Here is an 18,811-nt window from a genome sequence, read left to right as displayed (position 1 = left end):
AGGTGGTCATCTGGGTGTTCATCACATGTCCTCTCTTGGGGCTGGGATTTGGGACTCAGCATCTTGTCCATGTGGACTGTGAGGGCATCAGGCATCAGGTAGAGGTAAGGATCCCCCCACCCTCAGTCTATAGCCCAAGAGAAACTAGAAACCTGAAAACCTCTATCTTCCTTGGATTTCTTTTCTTTCTTTTTTCTTTTTTCTTTTTTTTTTTTGGGGGGGGGGGTTACTAGGGAATGAATTCAGGGGCTCTAAACCACTGAGCCACATCCCCAGCCCTATTTTGTATTTTATTTAGAGACAGAGTCTCACTGAGTTGCTTAGTGCCTCACTGTTGCTGAGGTTGGCTTTGAACTTACAATCCTCCACCTCAGCCTCCTGAGCTGCTGGAGCTTCCTTGGATTTTGGCACAGGGGAGATGCATTTGAGGCGAGCAGGTGGTGGCCCCTGCTTCCCACCTGGGGGAAGCAGTGGCTACCTCAATCAGGTGTAATCCCCATCCCCTTCTTCCCCTCATTGGGAAAGGGTAGGGCAGTCCAATGCCATGAAAAGGGCTATTCTGATGCCTTGGTTACAAAACTCTCTCTGGAGACCAGCCCAGAGTGGGGAATAAGTGGCTATTTAGCAAATGTGGGAAGGGAGGAAAGGGGAGGCAGAATCATGCTGCCTTCTGATTAATATTCATGAATTTTTTTTGAAAGCCACATATGATGACCTTAGGCTGGTCCTTAGAGAAATCCCAACATAAAACTGCCTCCACTTCCTCACCAAACACAAATACAGGTGCCCAAAGTCCAGCATTCATAACACAGTAGTGTCCTCAATTGGCTCTGTTCTCTGGAAGGTTCTGTACTCACCCCCAAGATTCCAGTTCTGGAAACACCATCATAGGATGATGATGGATCCAGAGAAAGAGACCCTTCCCCTCTCACCATCTCCCTGTTTTATATTCCTTACACAAAGTCCCCTACTCTCTGTCTTTTCACTGTCCCAGGTCACATGACAGAAGACAAAGTAAGGAAGTCAGCCCCACCCCACACCATTCACGCCCCACCCCACACCATTCACAGGTGCCCTTTCCTCACCAGCTCAGATTCTAAGTCCAGTTGGGAGGAATGAGAAATAACAGCCTGTGCTTTCCCAGGGTGGCCCTTGGGTCACGGACACATGGTGTGGAGGCAGGGTCCATCATCTTGCCATTGAAGGCTCCTACATGCTTTCACAATGGCTGAACCCCTTCCGTGGTGCTCTGTGCCTTGAAGACAGCATCAGCCTCCACAGTCCCTTGGCTATCATGTCTCTCCTCCCAAGCTCACCGCCTCAGAGACAGGGAGTTTTGGATACTTCCATCCTCCCTCACAGGGAATCCCTCCCTCCCAGGAAGCCCTCTCCTGCTTCTGTCAGCTCCCTCATGATCCTCCTCCTTCTGTCCCTGTTTGGTTTCCTACCTGGGCCCACCTTCTTCTTCCTGAGGCCATCTCCAGGGAGTCAGCTCCCATGCCCGTGTAAGCCCTGCTGATGTTTGCAAACTCTTTTTTAAATAGCAATTCTTTTTTATTCCTTTATTTCATCATTTATTTTTATGTGATGCTGAGGATGAAACCCAGTGCCTCACATGTGCTAGATAAGTGCTCTACCACTAAGCCCCAGCCCCAGTCCCTGCAAACTTCTTATATCCTCCCAGGTTGCACCAACCCTCCTCCCTGCAGCTGCCTTTCTTATACTTGGTTTCTGATTTTCATCCTCCTGATTATCTCCCCTTGACAACATTACTCTTAAAGTTTCCCCCAGAATGATGGGACCAAGTCAGCATGGCTGGGTAAACAGGACCATTACCCCTTCTCTAAACCAATTCTTCCCTTTGGTGTAGCCACAGTCTGTTGTTTATCTTCATTCTCACCAAGGCAGTGAGAGTCCATTTAAAGATGGGAGGAGTCCATCCACCTGGCACGTCTGCTGCTGGACTTTGAACTTAAACATGGTTTCTCCTCCCTGTGGTATTTCACCTTTTTCACCTCAACCCACCTTCTAGGCTTGAGGTCACTCTGGACCCTGATTTTATCATACAACACATCCAGACGTTTCACTAGCATTCCACCCAAGCTCCAGGTCATCTGTGATGTGGTGGGGATGTTGTCAGTGCTGTACTGTGTGCATGCGCCCCCACAGACCTGGGCTTGGATCCTGCATCTTGGCCACTCTTCATTTCCTTATCCATAAAAGGGATAGTAATCCCAACCAGCCAGGAATTTGGTGAAAATGGAATTAGGAGGTCCATGCTCAGGACAGTGACCTGCAGCCACTTGGTAAAGGGAGCTCTTAGCACAGTTCACCCACATTGCTGACAAATATGATGAACTTATCAGGGATGAGGACAGTGCTCCTGGAGGAAGGGGGAATGTTGGAGCCCCACTAATCCATCACTCAGCACCCGCCCCCCATGACAGCTGCTCCACCAGCTTCATATCCATAAGGACATCGGGGGCCTTGTCAAGTGCTGAAGATTAACGTCACCAGCACCACATTTGACTTTGCAGCAATTTTTCAGAGAATGAAGAAAGGGGAAAGAGACAGTTTCTCTCTAGAGGCCAGATTTGCAGAAGTTCCCAGTGCATCCTGGGGGCTGTGGAGGAGATGGAGAAATAAGCCCTGCTTCCCAGATCAGAGCAGGACAAAAAGAGCCACAGTGTTTCCAATCACTTGTAATTCAGGAGACCTGATACAGGTTCATCACACATTCATCACCAGCCACAGGACCTCGGTTGCCTTGGGAATGTGAATCTGCAAGTTCCTTTGAGAGATGGAGCATACTAAGTCAGGATGCAGGGATAGCTGAAAAGGTGGACATTTGGACTTTCCCCAGCTCTTCTCTACTTATAAGCCCGATGCATAATTGGTAGACTGAAGAAGAGGGAGCAGGGAAGAAAGGGAGACAGGGCAGAGGCTTCCAGACCAACTTCTCAGAAAGTGTGGCTTGACCTTGGGATTCTCCCCTCTCAAAGTTGGACCACCTAGACCTCCCTTCAGCCAAACCAGATGTATCACAGACCCAGCTAAGGTCATTCATGCATGAGTTCATTAACCATTTATTAGATCCCTAACGCATGCCTTGCAATAAAGCACTCCAACAGATTATCACCACCATCTTGCTAAGAAGGGTCTAGTTGAAATAGATACATTGAACATACAAATAATAGGGGAAACATCACTAAGAGGTGTGGTTGGAGCACATCTCTGCCTCAGATAGTGGCTTAGAAATTGACAAGGCCAAAGTGCATCTAGGAAAAGGACCTACATGTACAAAGACATGGAGGCTTGACAGTGGCTAGAGCCCATGGGACATACGGGGTTATAATGGACAGTGAGACTGGAGATTAGGTGGAGCCTAAACTGTGGAGGGCCTGGGTAACAGAATACAGGATTTGAACTTTGTCAAAAAGCATTATGGAGCTAAAGAAGGTCCTTGAGTCAGATGTGGTCTGACCTATGTGTTGTAAAAGTCTCTCTTGATGCGAATAGGGAGAACCCAAGAGAAAAGATTAAATACTAAAAGAGCAGGCTTCAGGCTAACGCATGAACTCACAGTCCATCTACTTGAGCTGTTGGCAGGGCTCCGTTTAATACTAAGACCCCTGACAGAATTTTTAAAAATCTTTATCAGTGGTTTCCCTCCCCTGACCCCTCAACTTGCTTTTGGATTAACACTCTGACACCATTTTCTGGGAAATAAATGATGGCCCCAGTGAAGATTAACACTGGGACCCTTATTGGCTGAAAGACAAACCCAGAGCCTGACTCCACCACAGCTGCAGGACCATGCATGACACCATGAGGAGGCTTACGTGCAGGGCAGGCAGCAAGCCCTCTTGAAGGGGCCTGTTGTCTGAGCCTCACCTACAGCTAAAGAGATAAGAACCTACAACTGTGGCCACAGGAAATGACAAAGCAATGACTGATCGGGGAGTCGCAGCACAGGGCTCATTATGGCGCTTGCCAGCGGGCGAGACACCCTTATCAGGGAGAAAATTGCATCAGGCCTCCTGAATTACTAGCGATTGGAAGCAGATTTCTTGGGACGCACTTTGTTAGATACCTAATGAGCGGGATACAGGAGAACAGAGCCTAAAGCCGGCGGGGCGGGGGACAAATGTCTTTGTTAAACAGAATTTGTCAGTTTCCGCTCCAGGCTCCCTGGGGAGGGTTCAGGGCCAGCTAATTGAATTAAGAGCATGTGCTCTCCAGCTAGAAGGCTCAGGGCGGGGAGAGAGGCAGGCAGGCAGGCTGGCCGGAAGGCGGGCATTTTCAGCACTGAGGACAGCAGCTGCAGCTTGGCTACTCTGTAATTGCCAGGGCAGGCTGGAGCTGTTGCATTTTGCATGATCAGGGATCTAGGGGTTGAAGGGGTAGGAGGGAAGCAGAGGACGCTGGGTGGAGGAGGAGACAGATGACCTAAGAAACTGCAATCCTGGGATGCTATTGGCCTGCTCTGTCTCAACAGACCTGGCTCTGCTGGCAACAGTGAGGGCTAGAAGGCTTGAAGAGGGGGCATCTTCTCCCCACCATGGTGCTCACATGTGCTGTGGGCAGCTGCAGCAGTGTGTGCTGGGTGCAGAGTCTGAGCGAGGCATGGCCCGTGCATTGCTTTGAGCTTTCAAAGTCAGTCTCCAATTATATTGCTAATGAAGCAGGATGTGCTGCATCCATGCAGCTACAGAGCAAAGGGCCACTTGTCAGCCTCAAGCTGCCCCAGAAGGAGGGGCAGGAGCTGCCAACTAGAAGAGAAAATAAACAGGCTTGTGGGGGTGGGCCAGCAACCTGCTTGCAAGGCCAGACCTGAATAGGGAGGAATTTCATCTCTCAGCCATCATCCTCTCCCTACCCTCCAGCAGCCCTGTGGTCTCGGATAAGCTCCCTTTCAGGAGGAACAAGAATGTGAGGACACAATTCCCTCTCCAAAATATGGACAGCTCAGGAGTCAGGAGAGGCAGTGCTGGCCATAAACAAAGGAAACTATTAGGAAAATCTAGGCACAGTGGTCCTCTGGATACCCTGCACCTCACATGAAAGACCTCTGGCCTCCCCTGCTGGGCCTGTGTCTCTGGAGGTCTAAAGATGTTTCTGTATGTCACCCACTCACTCTGCCAGAATGGATCCCGGCAAAGTTGAATGGGACCAAGGGTTGGAAGTGTGCACAGAAGACTTGCAGGTTGGGTGGTACCAGCAGGAAGCAGCTGTGTGGGCAGACAAGGTCCATGCCAGCTGTGAGGGAGAGCAGAGCAGAGTGGAACCCTGGAGTCGGCAGAGACTTCAGGAAGGGCAACTGCGGGTGGAATGGGCAGAAGACATAAAACCCATGGACACTCTGCCTTCCCCTCACAACACCCCCTGCCCACCCAACTGATGGGGTGAAGGCACTGGCCTGGATTAAGGGGTTAGACTCATTTTGAATTTATCTTTGTGATGAAATTAAATGAACAATACATAGTAAACATCAGAATCCACATAAATGTATCTGGTGAGTGCTAGGCTCTAATGGGGGCTCAGTACACATCAGCTCTGGGTCGCTGAGTTGACCCAGCTAGTGCTGGGGCCACACAGGGTGGACAGCAAGGAGACAAGCTGTGGGGGAGGGGACTTCCTCAGCAATTGTCCCTTGCTTTCAGTAATGATGGGGGCACCTCTGGAGACCTCTCTTGATTTCATTACTTCTACTTCCTCCCCTAACTGGATTAGATGACAGTCTATGAAATCCCAGGCATTGAAATTGGCTTTCTGCCTGGAAATGAGAAGAAATATCATTACAGGTCCTGAATCAGCATATCAAGTCCCAGGGGCTACCTGGTCAGTGGGGAGGTGGTCTTTGCCATGGTTAGTCATTCTTTCCTTCATTCTTCCATTCATCCATCCATCCAATATGTGTTTCATAGCTTCTCTCTGCAGCCAACTGGTATTCAGCAGTTCTGAATAGGAGAGAGGGTGCTTTTTTCTATTTAAAACACACAGACAACCAGAAAGTCCCAAATCATCCAACTCAGATGCTACCTTGGTTATATTCATGCGATAGTTTCTGAAGCAGGTGGGGGAGACAGCCGGGGCTGATGCTCATGGTCAAAACAGGCCCGGGAGTCCTCATTAGGACATGCAATAGGTCATGTGCCAAAGTCAGCCTCAGGGCCACCCAATGCCTCCCTCTTCCCATTCCAAGAGTCTTTATATAGCTGCTCTATCTTTGGGATTGTCTATTTTTTTAATCCATTTGTTAGGGAAGGAATTAGAGCCTGGAATGGACTGGATGAATGTGGACCTGTATGACTGTTCCTAACTCTACTGACCCAAATCCAAAAGGTTTCATGCAAATACATTTCTACACACCAAATTTTATAGCACATAAAGGAATCGTGTAAAGGATCTCAGTGGTCATGTAAAGAGTCCTTGTCCCAACTCATCTAGTCCCTATATGTGGACCTTTGTAGAGTATCCACTTAAAGAGAGAGCCACCCCTCTCATTCTCACTCTAGTGTTCAGGGTCAAGCACTGGGGCTCCTCCCACCCTGAGCACCTGTGTCTTCGTTGGCATTGTGCCCATTTCTCTATTTGCTTCTAACACGACATTATATAATAGAACAATGTGTCTGCCATGTAACTAAGGATCCCAACAGCTGATGTGGGGTGGGACTAGGTTACCTTTGAGGCTGCTACAAACCTTAAGATTGCATGATTCTTAGAATAGGCAGAGTTTAGAACTAACCACAGATTTCAAACAAGCTTTACAGTAACTGATCCCCAAAGGGAGCACAGACATGTCCCTAAGCCTGAGGAACTTAAAGTTTCATTAGGAAAACAAAAATAGCAAGCAAGCCTGGAACTAGAGAGCAGGGTAAAAGTAGATAGCCAACTAGAAGAATGGGCTGGAAGAATCTAGAAAAACTAAGTGTGGGCAGAGGCATGAAGGCTTCCTGCAGGGGAGGGGCTGGAGTAGGGTCAGATTTGAAACTGGCAGAGATGAGAGCCATAGTCATGCCACAGGAAGAGGTGGGGAACAGGACATTAGAGAAGAGGCCCATGGGAGAGTCCAGAGAGAAGCGAGACTGTGGTGGTGAGAAATTGGATGATGATAAAGGAGATGAAATGGAAAATGTCTACACAGCAAAGGGGATCAAAAAAAGCATGGGGCTTTTAGAAGCTACTATTACTACACTGAGTAGGGGAGTCATGGGTGACATATTTGTTTATTGACCACCTACAATGAGCCAGGCACTGGGAATAAATAGTGTCCTTGTTTAAATGGAATTTATACCTTAGTGTGGGCACCAGGGGAGGGAGGCAGATAATTAAGAAGAAAGCCAATTTTGTGAAAGTTAATTTTCTGGCAGAGTAAACATTAAGAACAGAGTAAAGTGGGACACTGCATAGAGAGTATATTGGAAGTGGAATTGGAAGAGTAAGGGGGTCTATCTCAAAAGCTTTGCTGAGAATGTTACCTCTGGGCTGAGACTGGAATGATGAGCAGGGAAAGCTGTGGAAAGATCCATGAGAACCTCCAGGGAGAGAGAGCAGCAGGTGCAAAATTCCAGAGGCGGGAAGAGCTTGGCATGTAGGAAGAACAGTAGGACAGTGTGCTGGGACCCAGTGGGCAAGGGGCCCTGGCAGGCCGTCCATGGAGTCAGGCACACAAGGCCTCTGAGCCATGAGGACGGGAGGCTTGGGGGATCATACAAGACATAGAGAAAAAGCCTGTTCAGAGTTCTCTCTGTATCTTCTCAGAGACCAGAAAACTTCTTGACACCGCACAACAGCAAGGTTCTGCCCATCCTGGACCCCAAGATCCTAGATGAGAAACTGGGTACTATCCGTGAGTCCTGGTTCGACGCCAACATGAACTCCCCGATAGACTCCAGCCAGTCCACCTCTCAAGAATTTGAGGAAGAGCCTCAGATGCCAGAGATGTCCCGTGACACGGTAAGTGTCCCTCCCTTGGGCAGGGCAGGATGGCACAGCAGTGAAGGCCATGGGAAGGAGGCTTAAGTGCCACCTCTGGGACTGGTTCATCCCTCAGGCAGCAAGTAGCCCTCACTGTTAGGGACACTCTGTATGTGAACTTCCCCACAAGACAAGCTGATGGAAGGCGTGGATTCTTCTTAGACAGTTTCTTCATCTTCTGAAAGGAACTTTCATGTAGCTTCTTTTGAAACAAACCCCAGCAACACTTGTAAACCAGGGTTCCATTTATTCAAGTCACTATCAGCTGAAGGGCAAAGCCCCTCAGAGATTAGTTGTAACTTATAGAAAAAGAAGTTGGTGCTCAAAGACAAGAGCACACCATTTTTAGGCACAACATCTGTCCTTGATCATGGGATTTGGCATGGGGAGGGGTCACAGCAGAATCTCAGCCCCTTGGTGCAGAGAGCTAAAGAATAGGCCACCCAATGACAGTTCCATCAAAGTCCCCAGTGGAGGTAGTGCCCCAGTGACCATGGGTGACTTCATTTGTGGCTTCCTCCCTTCTTCCACAGCGGATCCCATGGGGAACGCTGCTCCGGAAGATCCAGAGGAAAGGCCCCAGAAAAGGCCATTGGCCCAATAGGAAACCCAGGTCCTCCTCCTCTCAGGACCTGCCCACCTCCATTGACAGCCTCCTCATCTACCCCTGGCACTTCTGCACCTTTCTGGAACTTGTGACATCAGACGAATAGGAAGGGTCGCTGCCTGCTTGGTGTGCCCTTCCCACCAGGAGCAGGACTGCTCTCAGGAGCAGTTCCCTCCTTTGTCCCTTGGGGAAAACATTCTCAGGAGCCATTTCCAGCATGGCATAAATTGCATTGAGAATAAAGATTCAGATCTTCTCCTTGGAGATTTGGAGCAGCATGAATAAACCAATTCCTGCTGCCATCCAGAGTCTTACCCTGGGACCCCCATACACACCCTCTTTTGCCTCTAGGCAGCAGTATTGGGGGGAGTAGCAAATACCAGGGAAGAAAGAAAAAGGGACAGGAAGGTGTCACCCAAGGAGCAAGGCTAATAGGAAGGAAGGGGAAAGGTGATCACATTTGTCCCTGGCCACCACCCATGCAGAGAGCTCAGGGCAACTCTCCTGCCCTCACCCCACTCTCAGGGATGCGCCACCTGCCAAGCCTCAGCTCTCAGCCTGTTATATCTTCACCTCCACCCTGGAGGCAGGGCTCAGCCCCTGCATGTTGCTGGGAGCACAAGCATCAAGTGCCACTTGGCTGGACAAACCTCTCATGTCCTATGCCTGGGCACCACACCCTGTGTCACTAAGGAGGGAGCAGTCCTCAGCCCCTTTCCTCAAACTTTATACATGGGAGAGCTCTCTGGCTTAGAGTCCAATGGGCAAAGAGTGCACTGTCTGAGTTGAACAGCAGGCCTGGGGGCCTGGGGTAGGGAGAGGAGTTAGACACAGGTGAGGCTGTGGATTTGTTTGGGGGAAGTGAGGCATTGGAAGGGCTGGAAGGACTGGGTTGGCATCTCACTGTGCTTATGAAATGTGATGAGAATGACGTGAAGGCAAAGGCAGCAGAGGAGTAAGGGGCCTTTAAATACAGGACGGTCTGCTAGCTGGGCAATTGACACAATTATTTTTAAATATCTGAAATGATGTTATGATAACATGGGTAGTGGGCCCATTAGCCTTGATTTTCTTCAGGATTAGGGACTAGACCTGCAGCCGGAGAAGTCAAGATAAGCCATTAGGAGGAACTGTCTTTGAGCAAGAGTAACCACTGAGTGACAGAAAGGAGGAGGGAAGGGTATGCACAAGGGGCACCAAGACAGGATTCTGGGAAGCTCAGGTGACAATGAGGGACTTGGGCTGCCCATGCTCGCAGACCGTTAGAGATGCTGTGAGTTTGGCCTAATGGTGGATAACTCAAGCATGTCCACCAGAGACAGCACCTCTGGCACTGCCATCCACAGACCATATACCCAGAGAGAAGGCCTCCCAATCCCTTCCCTCCCTCTTGCTGGATTCCTGGTGAGGCTGATGGATGGCTGTTGGGCTGCCCACCATCTGGCCTTGAACTAAGTTAGTGCATACTGGCCTTGTTCCTGGGCTCTAGGGTTCTGCCGAGGCCTGGCCTGACACAGATGTTGGCAAATGCTTATTGGGACCCCTGGCTGGACGTCAGAGCACTAGAAGGAACCTTAGAGAGTTGCTAGCCCATCCCTTCATTTTACCAAAGGTGGAAACTAGGTGGTCCAGGGGTGGAACGACACCTGCCCAAGGTTTCCTGATCTCACCCCTCCCCCATGCCACCTTGCATCTAGCCAGGGAAACACTGGATGGCCACAGGGGTCCACATGCTCAGCCAACCTGGCACTGTTGGGTCCCTCAGACACTCACAGAGTATTCAGGGCAGTAGCCTCATCCCCTCCCTTGCCCATACCCACCGTTCCAGGCCCCTCCTGTGTCTTGGTTCTGTCCTTGACCTTCTCACCCTCCTCTTTTTCTTCCTCTTTCCCTTCCTCCTCCTCTCCTGCCCCTCACCCAGCCCCACCTTAGTTACCAGGCTGGCTCTTCCCATCCCTAGTATATGCCCTAGCTGGGTCCTAGACACCCAGCCCCAACTCCAGCTCCTACACACAGGCCAGAGCCCAAAAGAATCAAGGCAGGACCTAGACACACACATTCATGCAGCTGGTAAAACCTGGTCACAAGCCATAGAATGTGGGTGGGTAGCAACAGTGTACAGCTCCATGACAATCACAGGTGGCCCTGCAGAATGGGTCACTGTTCCATAGCAACCAAATAAAATTGCATAGCAATGGATGAACTCATGTGACCAAGAGGCACAGTGACAAGCAATAGAATGTGGCCATGGATCACAGGAGCATAGCTGCCTAGCAATAGACCCCAGTCACAGAATGATGTCATGTGGCACTGCATTGTGGGAAGATGCAATTGTGATCCAGCCATGAGCATAGAACCTGTGTGTAAGCCATAGACGTGATAATAAGGCAACAGAAGATCTTGAAGAGCCCTGGGACACACTCAGGTAGCAATGGCCCAGTTACAAGGCATGCGACTCCTTGTGTCCGGAAATGACCACCAGCAATAGAGCCTGTGAGTGAAGCAGTGGCTCCATGACACAGCAGCAATAAAGTAGTGACCAAACAATGACCCAGGTAACCCCCTTGGCTCTCGGCTTAGCTGTCACCCTCCCCGAATCACCTGGCAGAATTCCCAGCGCCTTTGTCTAGGTCGAGTTTCAGTGCAGTCCCCAGAGCCCAGGAAACAATTTTGTCTGCGATTCCCTCCAGAGCCTACTTTGGCTTAATAAGAAATTGAACATTTTTCTGGAGAAAGGAGTACGTTGGGAATGGAGGAGGGAGTGGGGGATGCTGTTATGCCCCTTGGGTCACTCCCTCTGCCCTCTGGGCTGCCAGTCCCATACCCACAGCCCACTGGGCTGACTGGGGCTCCCCACCAAACGCAGCCATTATTTGCAATCTCCAGACTCCTGGGTTTAACACAGAAAGTTCAAGTGCCGATTTACCAATGTGGTGCCAAGCTGGACCTGGGTGAGTGAGCCCACTGAGGTCGAGGGTAGGGCCCAAGGGCAGAGAGCGCTAAGGGAATGCCCTCACCTCCTCTGAGTGGGACAACTGTGGGACACCCATGAGCATGACTAAGTAAGTGAATGTCAAGGGCAAGGTGTTCAGGGCTAAACCCACGCAGCAACTCACTACACCCGTCTTGGGAGCCCCTCCCCACCCTACCACAGACACCCCAGCCCACCCTGTGCTGAGCCAAATCAGGTCTCCCAATGCCAGGGCAACAGCAGGTGAGCTGGGGGGTTCTGTCCAGTCTCCAGTCGGCCGGTTCCACTCACAAAGGCTTAGGAAATACCTACCAAGGGTCTGGGCTCCCTGTTCCTCCAGTCAGTCAGAAAACCAGAACTCCCCACCTGCCAGCGCCCAGCCTGTGACCAGCAGGGAAGGGAGGGCATGGAGGAGGGGCAGGCTGAGCCCCTGAGCACTGGAAGTTCCCCAGGAACTTCTGAGACATCTCCCCAGAACATTAGCCTCAGCCACACCGAGGAGAGGCCCAGGAAGTTATCTGATGAGCAGGCCAGGGCCTGACTGGGACAGTGTACCTTCTTAACAGCCACACATACCTAGCACTGCTGGGCCCACTAGTATGCCCTTAGTAAAGAAGAGGCAGAGAGACAGAGGAAAGCAAGGAGAGCTTCCTGGAGGAGGCGGGCATTGCTTTGGATCAGCAGAGGCAGAGGCTCAGTGGCTATTCAAGAAGTATGCACTTAGTGTCGTTTCCAGTCCAGAAACTCAAGCATGGGTTGCCCTCCTGTCTCCCGCCCCCCTCTCTCTCTTCCTCTCTCTCTCTCCGCCCACCCCCCAACACACACACTACTCCACCTGCTGTTTCTGTGTCTCTCTCCTTTCTCTGGTTGTCCCCATTTCTCTCTGAAATCCCCTCTCCTCGCTCTTTCCCTCCCTCCCACAGTCGTGCTCAGAGGAGATTTGTGGCAGACCAGAGGGCCCTCATACCAGGAGATGAATAATTGACAAGGGTTGTTTAAAGATTCAGTGGAGTTTTTCCAACCTCCCTACACTTGAATAACTCATTTCTTTCATTCTCTCTTTGAAAGCCCCCCTCCCCCACCTCCCTCTTCCCATCCCCCCATCCCCCCATTCCCCCATCCCTGTCCCCCTCTGAGCAAAGGCTTTTGTTTCCTTTCTGGAGTCTGTGGACCCTACAAGGATCCCTCCCTGGCTCCCCTGGACTCTTCAAGTGCACTTCCCCTGCTGCCCCCACCCCATTTAACCTGCCCCTGAAGGTAGTAGGTGGCTTTCAGCTCTCAGAGGACCCCATTTCATGGACACAGAGAAGACTAGAGAGCTGTGGCTTCTCCCACATCCCCCCAGCAGCAGAGGCAGGGCTTGGGCCCCAGGAGGGCAGGCCTGCCACCCAGGGCCCCTTCCCTCTCAGGCAGGCAGAGATCTGCTGCTCTGTCCCAGGGTGCTTGGAGCGCTAAGTGTCCCTGCACCTTGATTTTTCCATCTGTGATACAGGAGAACCGCTCGCCCTGCCCTGTCTGCCCCTCAGGATCCATCAGGACAGGTGAGGGGCCTTCAAAGGGAAGCTGGCCTAGACCTCCGTATCTTCTTGGCATGGCCTTAGGGCGACCAACTATCTGTGTTTGCCCTTGGCAAACCCAGCAGGGGATCACCCACTGTGGCATGGAAAGCCCCCTGTGGCATTCAAGGCTGCCACCCATAGCACCCACAGCCACAGGGCACAAGCCTCTGCGGGACCCACACAGCTCCATGCTGTGCCCTGTACTCACAGGTTTCCATTTTCCTTGGAGTGACCTTGAACTCTCTTCCCCTCTTGGGGGATGCAGTTCCTGCCTCAGTCTGCAGAGGAGGTTGGAGCAGATGTGCCCAAGTCCCCTGAGGCTCTTGCGCTGTGACCGAGCCTTGGTCCTGCCCCCAGGCCCCCACCCAGGGTGAGGTCTGCAGACTCTGGAGGCTGACAGAGACCAGCCAGCCTCAGCAACCTGAGCACCACCTGGTGGCCGGTGACACATCCTGAGCTGGGGCCTTCAGCAGCAGTGGGCAGTACTCACTAGAGAGAGGACCAGCACTCCCCCGGCCAGTGTCCACATCAGCGGAAATGAGTAGCAGGAGCATCAGCCTGAGTGAGGACCTGAGAGCCCAGGTGGCCTGGGGCTGGCCACATGCCCGAGTGGGCGGGCCTCCATGGGGCCAGAGCTCAGGCACTGAGCCCAGCCTGGAGGCAGGTCCCCCAGGGCTGGGAGCATGAGCCCCCCAGGGACCCAGATTCTCCAGAACCACCAGAGGCAGAAAGTACGAAAGACAGAGAGAGAGATGGAGCAGAGCCATCTGGTGCCCTCCTCAGCAGCCTCCTGACAGATGGCCCTGACTCAGCATCCCCTTCAGGCCACCAACACAGCCACAGTCAGTCCCCAAACACCCCTCACCCACCCCTCCTGCCCCCACACCATCCTCGCCTCCCCTGCCCAGGCTTCATGGCCCCCCGTTTGCCTGGCCCATCCGCCCTCAGTTGCCTGTACAAGCACCGGGTTCTGGTCACCCCAAGGCCCACCTATGGCACTGTATGCTCACAAAGACCAGCCCCATCCTCCACACTCCTGCCCTGCCAGGCCCAGCGCCTGCAGGCGGAAGGTGACCCCAGGGCTCCAGCGCCCCCTCCTCCCCTGCACTCCTGCTGCCCCTGAGCCAGGAGCCTGCAGGCTGATGCTGGGGGAGGGGATTCTAAAAATATATCCGAGTGAGCCTTCACAGTCAGTCCCAAGCCAGCTGAGAGCCCTCACCAGCACTCTTCCCCTTCCTGTCCCTCCCCCAGCTCTGTCCTTTTCCTCCTCCACTTCGACACACACAGAGTGCTTACCCAGCATTTAAGGAACGGAGAGGGAGGGGAGAAAGCTGGAAAGGAAGAGATGAGGTTCCCATTCCACACATGTTCCCCACACAGCCCCCTAGAGACACCTTCTCTCATCCTTACAGCTCTATCAGCTTTGAGTCCCATTCCCAAAGTTCTGTGTGACCTCGGAGAAATCACTCTACCTCTCTGATCCTGCTCCTCCTCCTTAAGTGCAGGGAATACTATCTTCCTGCCTACCTCTTGAGGCCATAGGAAGAGTTAACAAGAGAGTGGATGGCGATGCTTTGGAAACTGTAAAGGGCAAGAGGCTTATTCATAGCTGCTGGTTTCCTGGGGCCCCTGGAGGCCAAGAATAAACAGAGAAAAACACAAACCCCCCAGGCCTGTCCCTCTGACCCTTTCTCCAAAAGGGCTCTTCCCAGACCCCTGACCCACTCCTCCTCCTCCTCCTCACCCTCCCCCTGCGTCTCAGGCGGGCCATTCTCCTCCTCCATCCATCACCTGGGACTAAAGAGATTAATAAACGAGACTCATAACTCAGCTGCCGGGATGCAGCAGATATTTACGGCTCCGTTTCAATTTGCAGAGAGATTAAGTGTTTGTCGATTTATTGTCTCTCCATGTATCCGAGCGAGCGGCTAGCGAGCCCCCGCTGGCCAGCTCCCCTCCCCCACTTGATAGGCCCACTCGCCTCCCACCCCTGGAGCTGGTGGGGAGCCCCATACTGCCCAGTCAGGAAAGCCACCAGCTGCTGACACTTGGCCAGAGGGGCAAGTGGCCTTGACCCAGGGCCAGAGCCTGGAGGCCCCGGAACAGGCATTAGACAGGAGTGGGCTGCAGTGTCATCCTCAGGCCCACCCAGAGGGCCACAGTGCCCTTCCTCCAGCTGCTCTCTGCCCTGCTGGCCAGGGCAAAGTGCCCCAGAGCCCAAGCCCCCGCTTCTAGACTATTCTCTGGGCACCTATGACCCCAGACTCTTCTGCCCTGATAGGCCTGATCCTGTGCTGACTGAGGGCTTCGCAGGGTTCCACATGTGTCCCCTCCTGCCAGGGTCAGCTGCTTTTACCGGGTGCACCCTGAGGCCCAAGGATGGCTACCTGAGGAGGACAGGTGCAGGGAACCTACATTTATGCTCTTGCCCTGGGCCCTGGGGACAGTGGGGGTGACCCTGGAGAGGGAGGGGCACCCTTCCCCGGAGCAACCCACTGTTTACCTGGGGAGGAGCCTGCAGAGGCCTGGGGACATGAGACAGTCCAGGGAGGCTGGTGAGAAAGGGGCATCATCCCCAAGGGCCACGCGGGAGAGAACTTGAGCCAATATGAGCAATGCTCAATGGGCTAAGAAGAGCACAGATAAGCACAGGGAGCAGAAATGTCAAGACTTTTCACCTGCATGGACCCGCCCCCCCCACAAAGTCTAGCATGTACACCCGCTCATCCATTCGGCCACCTTTGTGAGCACCTTCTAAGTGCCAGGTCTCATTTCCTCACCCTATAGACCACCCCACCACACACACTCATTATGCGGCTTTAGCAGGTTGATGTCCTGTTTTCATCACTCACGAGCTGTGTGTCCTTAGAGAAATTACTCCACTGCTCGGATCCTATCTCCTCATTGTTAAGTGAAGGGAATGATCCCTCTTATTTCTCTTGAGGCTTTGCAAAAGAGAATCAGCGACAGTACACTGGAAACTTGAAGGGCTGTCCACATTTCAGGAATCTTCTTCATAGTCAACATATTCATGAAGTCCTTCAAGACTGACGAGGATGAGGGGTGGCAGAACAACTCACCCTACCCTCTCTCTCTGACCCCCCTCTCCAGAAGCTCATCCCCAAGATAAGTGATAATTACATAAAGATAATTCCATAAAAGAGTCCCTGTCCTCAAGGAGCCCAGGGTCAGCAGAAGAGAAACATAAGAAGTAAGAGGAGTCCGTGGTCAGGAGGGGGCACCCTGTGCACGTGGGACTGTGAAAATGTAGCCGGGGTATACCTAATGCCACTCCCACCCAGTCTTGTCCTGGGGACTTTGCAGATGTCACTATGAAGAGAGAGAGAGAGAGAGAGAGAGAGAGAGAGAGAGAGAGAGAAGCCAGCTGAACATTAACGTTAGTATGAAAATATGATAGACATTTGATTTTTTTAGTAGCGGGAAAATGTAGGTGAACTTGTTCCTGCAAAAGGAACCTGTTGATCAACTGAGCAGAAATTGTGTGTGTGTGTGTGCGTGTGTATGTGTGTGTACACATATCTCTTTCTTAGGCCTGGCCTGGGGTCTCACTAAAAGGCACTATAGTTCCTTCTAGACTTCAGTTTCTTTATCTATAAAATGGAGAGAATACCCCCTCCAGAGAGGAGCGAGAACATCTTAAAGGCAGAACTGAAGGGGCAGGTGGGGTAGTGAGTTGGCCAAATCAGGGCCTTGGCCCCACACTCTCTAAAGACATGGCTAAGAGAGGGGGGGTGGGGAGAGACCGGCGATAGGGCAGGGTAGAAAATTAATAGCTTGACCCTGGTCTGGGAGTCACCCGGCGGAACCTTCCCCCTCTCTCTGAGCCTATGGCTGAGCTGCCGTCTGTGGGTGAGGGTACCGGCCTGATGGCTTCCTCCTCTAATCAGGAGAATCAGGCACACAGGGGTGGACAACCTCCTGGTGCTACCTCTTGTGGAGATGGCCAGCACAGCCTGGTCCCAGCCCTTGACTCACCAGCAGTGGCAGGAGTATGATGTCCTCAGTAAATAAGGCCCAAAGGGTGCGGTCATCAACTGCTGAGGGCTCAGGTCAGCTGGGGGAGAGATCACCATCCTAGGCAGTGGGGCTGGTCCCTTCTGCAACCTGTCCACCCACCCCATCCTGGGCCCTCCTAACTACTAAATATAACTGTCCCTGTTTCTTTAGCTCTTGCTCTGCATCCCATAATTCTAGTCCCAATTTCATTTATTTATTTATTTATACATACATACATACATACATACCAGGAATTGAACTCAGGGGTACTCAGCCACTGAGCCACATCCCCAGCCCTATTTTGTATTTTATTTAGAGATGGGGTCTCACTGAGTTGCTTAGCACCTCGTTTTTTGCTGAAGCTGACTTTGAACTCAAGATCCTCCTGCCTCAGCCTCCCAAGCTGCTGGGATTACAGGCGTGTGCCACTGCACTCAGCCCAGTTGCATTTAATTTTGGTGTCAACCTGATGAGGAGTGTATCATTACCAGCCCTGCTTTACAGGTGGGGAAGCTGCTGATGGCTGACTAAACCCCTGGGGCCACTGGCAAGCCCCAGGAACCCCAGGTTGAGGCAGCCTGGACCAAGCTGGGTGATTCACAAGTGGAGATTGGGGTTTGACTCATGTTCTCCCAACCCACCTGGGAAGAAGGGCAGCCTCAGTTTCCTAGTAAACACCAAGACACTCTGTGGCCCTCCCCGGCCCACCCAGAACATTAGAGAGTAAGCAGAAGGGCCCACACACCAGATGTCTAAACTCCAAATAATTTAAAGTTAACAAATCAGGTTGAAGCTATGAAATAGCTTCTATCCCTCTGCCCTTAAATGCACTGGATGAAAAAAAAATCTCAAAAGGAATCTTCCATTTCACGCAGGACCCTGACAACATGGAGGGCAGCTCCCATCTCCAGGTCACTGTCCCTTCCTGTCCCCTTCTCATCCCAGCTCACATTCAGTCCCACAACCATGAGACTTTATGGGATCTTTCAAGTGCCTAAGAGTACATCGCCACCTTCAGGAGCACAGAAAGTGCAGCAGGAGGGAAGTCTTGGTCAGGTACCCAGGATGGGCTTGTTCTAAAGGGGTGCAGGCTCTGGGTGGGCACGCCCCCTTGGCCCCAACAACTCCTCACCCAGGGGAAATGTTGCATCCCTAGGAGGACCAGAGCAGGGCCCTCTAACACAGGGGCCCAGGGCTGGAGCCCCTCTTGTCTAGAGCTAAGAGCAAAACTAACCCCACTACACAGGGTTCCTCCCCCAGTTCTGAGACTCTATCAGGGTGCTGCTCCTGAGCTCAGATTAAATGCTTTTCAGTACAATCCAATTTCCTTTGACACACAGACTAGAAAAGCCCAGTGTGTCTGGGGGGCGGGGGACAGCTTCCCGAGTGAGTCCCCACCCCCATAAAGGAGAAGACGGAGGGACTTCACTTTGGCCCCCGCCACACCACACATACACACACACACACACACACACAAACACACGGCGCTAAATATCCAATCAAGTCCTCAGATAATAGAGAACGGCCAGTTCACTCCCAGTTTAATCAGATAAAATGCCCATTCATCGGCTCCTGCCAGCGCAGACATCCCGCCATCAGCCGCCAGGGCGAGCGAGGCGGCGGGGCGGGCGGCAGGAGGCGCCGGCGCAGTGGGCTGGGTCCGCGGGCTGCGCCTTT

The 18,811-nt window shown here is 52.2% G+C and overlaps 1 long non-coding RNA gene across 1 annotated transcript in view; it reads right to left on the bottom strand.

Annotated features, from left to right (window-relative positions):
* LOC124081642 (uncharacterized) overlaps positions 1–13,611 on the bottom strand; it is a 38,596-nt gene extending 24,985 nt beyond the window's left edge. The window contains exon 1 of the long non-coding RNA XR_009225262.1: positions 13,326–13,611. This is a non-coding gene — a long non-coding RNA (uncharacterized LOC124081642). The remainder of the gene's footprint in view (positions 1–13,325) is intronic.
* Positions 13,612–18,811: the final 5,200 nt, after the last annotated feature.

The sequence above is a fragment of the Marmota monax genome, unplaced genomic scaffold (genome assembly GCF_021218885.2).
Source record: "Marmota monax isolate L192 unplaced genomic scaffold, Marmota_monax_Labrador192_F-V1.1 WCK01_AAM20220418_F8-fsc00111, whole genome shotgun sequence".
Classification (NCBI taxonomy): Eukaryota; Metazoa; Chordata; class Mammalia; order Rodentia; family Sciuridae; genus Marmota; species Marmota monax.
This window is presented reverse-complemented; position numbering and strand designations above follow the sequence as displayed.